General features: G+C 46.1%; 1 long non-coding RNA gene across 2 annotated transcripts in view; it reads right to left on the bottom strand.

Moving 5' to 3' along the window:
• Positions 1–2,645: 2,645 nt before the first annotated feature.
• LOC131481871 (uncharacterized) overlaps positions 2,646–6,000 on the bottom strand; it is an 81,503-nt gene continuing 78,148 nt past the window's right edge. For both annotated transcript variants that reach the window (XR_009246602.1, XR_009246601.1), the window contains one exon: positions 2,646–2,733. This is a non-coding gene — a long non-coding RNA (uncharacterized LOC131481871). The remainder of the gene's footprint in view (positions 2,734–6,000) is intronic.

Genomic DNA, 6,000 nt, shown 5'->3' with positions numbered 1-6,000 from the left:
GATTTCATAGTAACAACCATTTGTTTCTCTCAGGGTTTCAATTCAGACTGGATTGCCACAATGACTTCATTTGCTAATTTCTAGTGGGCCCTACAATCACCAAGTTTGGTTAATAAAGACTTCTTAATACATCCTGGACCTGTCTGGCGTGATCTCTCTCATACCCCACAACACTGGACACCCTAAACATTGCCACTGTCTATTCTAGACACAACAGAATTTTGTGAACACCTCACCAATGGTCATATCATATAAAACATGACAATGAGTATTTCTGTTATTCAACACTGCTAATTGAAGTCCTGACTGCCTTTGCTAATTAGGTTTACCTATTATTATAAGAATAACTACCATAGAAAGTGTTTTATAGAAACAGTGACAAGTGTAACCAATACGCCTTTTTGTAAAAAATAAAAGAAACAATCATAGAAAAGGTCTTCAGAAAGTTCATCGGACCTTTATATTCTGAAAAAACTCCCTGGATTTCCAATAACTTTTGTGCCAAAATAAGTTTATCTTTTGACTGTTTTTTCATAAACTTCTTGAAATATCCTTGTATGTTGGGACAGTTTCTCCTTCTCTGTCTCCACTCAGTCATTCCTCTCTCTCCGTTTCCCTCTCTCCATCCTTTCTTTCCTTCTTTCCTTCTCAGATGCTTATCCAGTACCTATTATATGACAGGTGTTGTGCTTGCTACTAGGAAACCAAGGATAAATATGATATGCTTAGAAGCCGTCAAGTTGTCCTCAGTGTCACAAAGCAAGGACAGACATGAAACAACTTGCTGCCCTGAAATGTTAGCAGTGCCAGGGTAGAAACCTACATGGAGTTCAGGTGGAACTCTCCCAGGCAATGGAGAGGTTAGGAAGAGCTTGTTGGAGAAGAGACACTCAAAACTGACAGTGGTCACTAGGCTAGGACAGGGACATTCCCAGGGCAGGGAACTCCCAAGGGCAGAGTGGGGGGCATGAAAAAGATAGATGTCTGAGAGCTGGGGCTGGCTGGCACCTAGAGGCCAGGCAGGAAGGAAGAAGGGAGAGAGGCAAGCCTGAGACAGGAGTGAGTGGCCGTGCAGCCCTCATTACATACGAAGGGGTAGGAGGTTACCTTGGCAGCCTAGAGAGCAGTGTTAACGAGTAACAAGATCACAGGTATACGTTCTGAATCTGCAATGGGAGAACAACCCAAGAGCCAATCAGGAGACTCTCACAGTCCAAATCAAAGATAAGACATGCCTAAAGTACTTCAGCCATGGTGGGGTTTGAAAAAGAGGAAAGAAAATTGGATTTAACGAGCCAGGAAAAAAAATAGGACATCGTGTGATGGAGAGGAAAGGCTGGCGGGCTGCGCCAGAGGGAGGGGAGGAGTTCCAAGAGGTCAGTTCTGAAGAGGGGTTTGGTTGGGTGGAGCCCAGGAGAGCCATTAGCTTCTGACCAGGCTGTTTGGGTAGTGCTCACGGACCATCCAGGAAAAGGGGTAGCATCAATAGTGGACACAGAGGACCAGCGCCTGGGAGAGAGATTCGGGATTAGGATCAGAAGTAAAGAGATTCATTACTGATGTCATTTTACCAAGAAACAACTAGGATTTCCTAGTGACTGAAGAAAACCTGGTAACATATATCTCATTAAATAAACAGAAAAATTCATTTAATCTCAAAACTCCAAACGAAGAAGTTTGTATCCCTTCGCCAAAACCATAGACTTTAAAAAAAAATTCATTTAGAAGGAGAAGCAGGTTATTTATTTCTCATTTACTTAGAAGTCAGTAAGACTAAGAGAGACAAGATCTCATATCTGCTGGTTCACTCCCCAGATACCCACAATAGCCAAGGTCAGGCCGGGCCAACCTGACACTGGAGCTAAAATGCAATTACAGGTCTTCCATGTGAGTGCCAGGGACCCAGTTACTTGAGCCAACACCTGCTGTCCCTCAGGCTGTGCATTAGTGGGAATCTGGAATAAGGACTGAACCCACGCATTCCCATATGGAGTGGAGGTCTCATAGGTGACACTATGTGTCAAACACCCACCCCAGGAAACTCAGGTTTTGACAGAAAGATAATGGCCTGGTTGCCAGCACCATATACTTCTCATTACTTGCTTTGTAATGAGGACAAATTGCTCTGGATTAATGAACTCTCCCCTGCAAAGTGAGAACTAAATGATCTCTGTGGCCTCTGGGTACCAATGAAGTCAGCCCCATCCTTTGTTTCTCAGATTACACCTGACCTGAGCTTCCAGGGATGGGTGGATATGCAATCCTCCTCAATCCCTATCAGCTACCCAGGTTATTACTTCTCAGAGAGGAAACTGGCACTATGTGACCATCCCACTGGTGGCTCCCTAACCTTCAGCAGCACCCTAATGCAGACCCACAGCCACCATCAGCGTGCCACTGCAGGTCTGGGGCTTTGCACCTATGGCATTTTGAAGATCTTCTCCAGTGACCGACAGCTCTGTGCTTGCATTCCTGGGCTTAGCAGTTTCAGCATACCCACTCAGACCCACGCGTGGGCCCAGAGGACTTTTCAGGCTGCACAATTCCTACACCAGAACCACCTCCCCAGCTCTTCCCAGTGGAACTGGGTTTGCCTCTCCTGACCCCTTGACCCCTCACCATTGTGGTGTGTTCCCACCAGCATACCTTGTCTGCACTGTGGTATGGAAGTGGTTTCTCCTCCAGGCATTCATCTTTGGAGGCTTCAGTGTGGTGCTGTGAAGAGGTGGCCCGCTGTTTAAAAAATGGATGTTATTAGGTCTTGCTGTTTTCTGTTTATAAGGTGAGACCATTCTGGTCTGCTGAGCTCTTGGCCACATCTTCAAGTGGGTGGCACAAGCACTGCCCACCCATTTCCTAACTGATTAAAAGACCACCAATGGGAAACATCTTACCTGTAGGTTCCCACCCAACAAGGAGGGGTCAGGCAAGGCTTAAAAGCCTAAGACCCTTCCTCAAACCTTTGGGGTCTCTCCCTCTCTCCTTTCGAGAGGCACCCCACCTCCCAGCAGGTGTTTTCCCCTTCCCTCTTCTGTCCCCACTCATCTGGTCCCTTCATAATTAAATTTTTCTGTCTGCAACTGATTCCCACCTTTTAATTTCTATATTAAGCTGAGGAAAGAACCATTGGGCTTTTCTGATAACATTAGGTCCCGCTGGTTCTATTTTCAAAAGGGATTATGGCAGCCTCAAGGGAATTCTGAGTTAGTTCTGTGGAAAGGGCTATTGTAGAAAGAGCAGGCTGGCCATTCTCCGTCTCTGGTACCCCGTTTGGTCTCTCTCTCCTTCTCTTACACAACATATATAGTGTCACCATGAGCCAGAGTCAGCACCATGCTGTGAACTAAATAAAACCTCTTTCGGTTATAAGTACCTGGTCCCAGGTATTTTACTATAGTTACAGAAAACGAACTAAAACAGCCAGTCCACATCACCCCTTCCGAGATGTACTCATTAATTTTATGTTAATGTTCTCTTTCCCAAGGAACCCTCCAAGAAAGCTTGCTATCTCTAGAACAGAGAAATGACTAATGACTTACGAATTAAAATTGAACACTGAGAAAGAGAGTGAGAAAACCTCACTCCAAGAAGTGAAACTTGTGGGTTAGCCTCCCATCAGGCGCACACAGGCGCTGGTTGGAAATCATCTGCCAGCATCAAACATTGCAACTGAGTCGGCGGGAAATTCTTGTGGTCTGTGGGTAGGGCTGTCCACCTTCATTACAGCAAGGACGGGCAGTGGTCACCGCCCACCCAGTTATCCCCAGTCCACACATGGGGGCCACATGCTGTGAAAGGTCCTTCCTTCCTCATGTCCCCTGGGATACAAGAATGAGGCCAACCACAGGCTGCCCACGGAGGGCTTAGGGGGAGAATGGTCATCCCACACCATCACACAGGAGGGGGCGGAACCAAGGGATTTTTCGAAGAAGGAAAAAGAGCAGCTTTGCATGGGAACATGAGGGAAATAAGCTGGGTGATGCAAGCAAAGGCAAAGCAGTCTAGAAACACTTCCCTGCTGTTTGCACAATCTTGCTCCAATGTGTCATCAGACATGAGACTGTCCTCACCTGGCAGCGATGCAGCCACAGACGGTCACTGGAGCAGTTTCTCACCAGCCCTAAACCTCACTTGGTCCCTGACAGATAAACCATCCCATTAACAAAGAAAAAAAAATCTTACAAAATAGCCTCAAGTGTAGGAAGATGTTATTTTCTTCATGATCACATGAAAATGTGCTGGGTACAGAGCCAGAAAACAGGCGTGTGTTGGGTTTTTTAGCTGCCTGCTGATTTTTAAAACCATAACTGTACCATCCTGGTCCACTTTTTGAAATGAAGGATTTGGGTTTAGTGGGAAATTTACATTTCATCTTAAAGCTGGAAGACAACATCTTCAACTTCAGCACCCGCTAAAGATGAATTCCGTGAGGACCGAATGCTTACTTTACTTCTTTATCTGCGTATATGTCAGGCAAACCACCAAAACAGAGTCCAGTAGATTTGAAGCCATGATGGGTTGATTCCAAAAGCAAGAAATGCCAGCGAGGCCCCCCTCCCCAAATTCTTGGAAATGTGTATTATAAAAAGCTATGCACAGATTTCCATTTTTTAATGTGAAAAAAATTTTAATCTTTCCATTCCATTTTCCACAAACTTGTTGAAGAACTCTCATATAGCTGGTAAATCTATAAGCTTCGGCCTTTTTAATGGAAACCTGTAAAGCTGACTTCCTGTTCCCTGGTTTCATAATTAGAATTTGCTGGAACAAACCGAGTCAAGAAAAAAGGTACACTTTTATAACTAGTGGTGGCTATAATTAAAGCTATTAGTTAAGGAAGGGCTGTTACTCGGGGGCAAAACAATCCAAAGGAAGTTTTAGCAATTAAGTCAAATTCACTGCGGTGGTGATTTCCCCACCCCCCAACCCCCTTCTTACTGGAAAACAAAACAACCTCAGGCAAGTGTTCTGTACTTCTCCAAGAGCATCCTGGCTCTGCGGTGGCTGCAGAGCCAACAGTGAACAGTGAACTGTGCTGTTGACTCTATCAGTGGGTTAATTAAGAAAGCTGTTAGTGATGATAAAACAAGCCAGCACATTTTCAGTTCATATTGACAAAATCATGACATCGGCAGAATCGATGTTTGCTCAATACTAAGAAGGCGTGCTAGAGGCAGTTAGAGGAAAAGGCTCACCCAGAAAGCTTTAAGTCCAGGACGGCATGTCCCAAGTAAATGCTAGGAGAGCGAATCGGTTGACTCTGCTTGGAAAAGCCCAGTTTGCCTGGAATGGAGCCACAACAAAGGGTTTGGGAGATGGGACGGGGTGTGGGGAAGAGCAGGGTGGTGGTAGCTCCCATCCTAGATCAGCATTTCACGTGCTGGGCGATCAGGACTGGAGCTCTGCCTGTGGCTTTCACGTGCAGACTGTGTGTGCCTCTAGCCCAGTCCAGTCTCCCAACACAACAAAGCCACCTTTCTCAGGTGCTGAGAAAGTACACCCCAAACTCCAAAAAGGCAGGTGGTATGGATATGCAGTCCCACATGCAGTGCCTCCTGTCTGACAATAGTGACATAGAAGCTGAAGGAAATCTGGGTAAACAGATAGCTGAAGGTGTCCCCATATATGCTAATCCTGAAGACAAACCTGGTGGAGGACCTCTTCTGAATTCATCTCACTGACCTTAGGGTTCAGCTGCCTGCCACAAGCCTTCTCCTTGAGCTACTAACAGGTGTTTGTAGAATTGCTTAAGGCAATGACAAAGGAGAAAAGATAGTTTCTGTAGGCCTGGCCTTGGCCTCTCCTCTCTTTTCCCTTCTGAAGGCCACCCATTTGTTCAGTTCGCAGTGAATCTGGCTGGGGCAGGGTGGAGGGTTGTGGTAGGGGAAGGTGAGATGTAGAGGCACCAGAGAAAAGGCACAGTGAGAGCACAGACCTCTATCAGCTGGACCTGGGCAGGGGCTGATCTCCCAGGCCCCAGACAGGAGTGTGGAGCCCAAC

This window comes from Ochotona princeps, chromosome 1, assembly GCF_030435755.1.
Source record: "Ochotona princeps isolate mOchPri1 chromosome 1, mOchPri1.hap1, whole genome shotgun sequence".
NCBI lineage: Eukaryota > Metazoa > Chordata > Mammalia > Lagomorpha > Ochotonidae > Ochotona > Ochotona princeps.
This window is presented reverse-complemented; position numbering and strand designations above follow the sequence as displayed.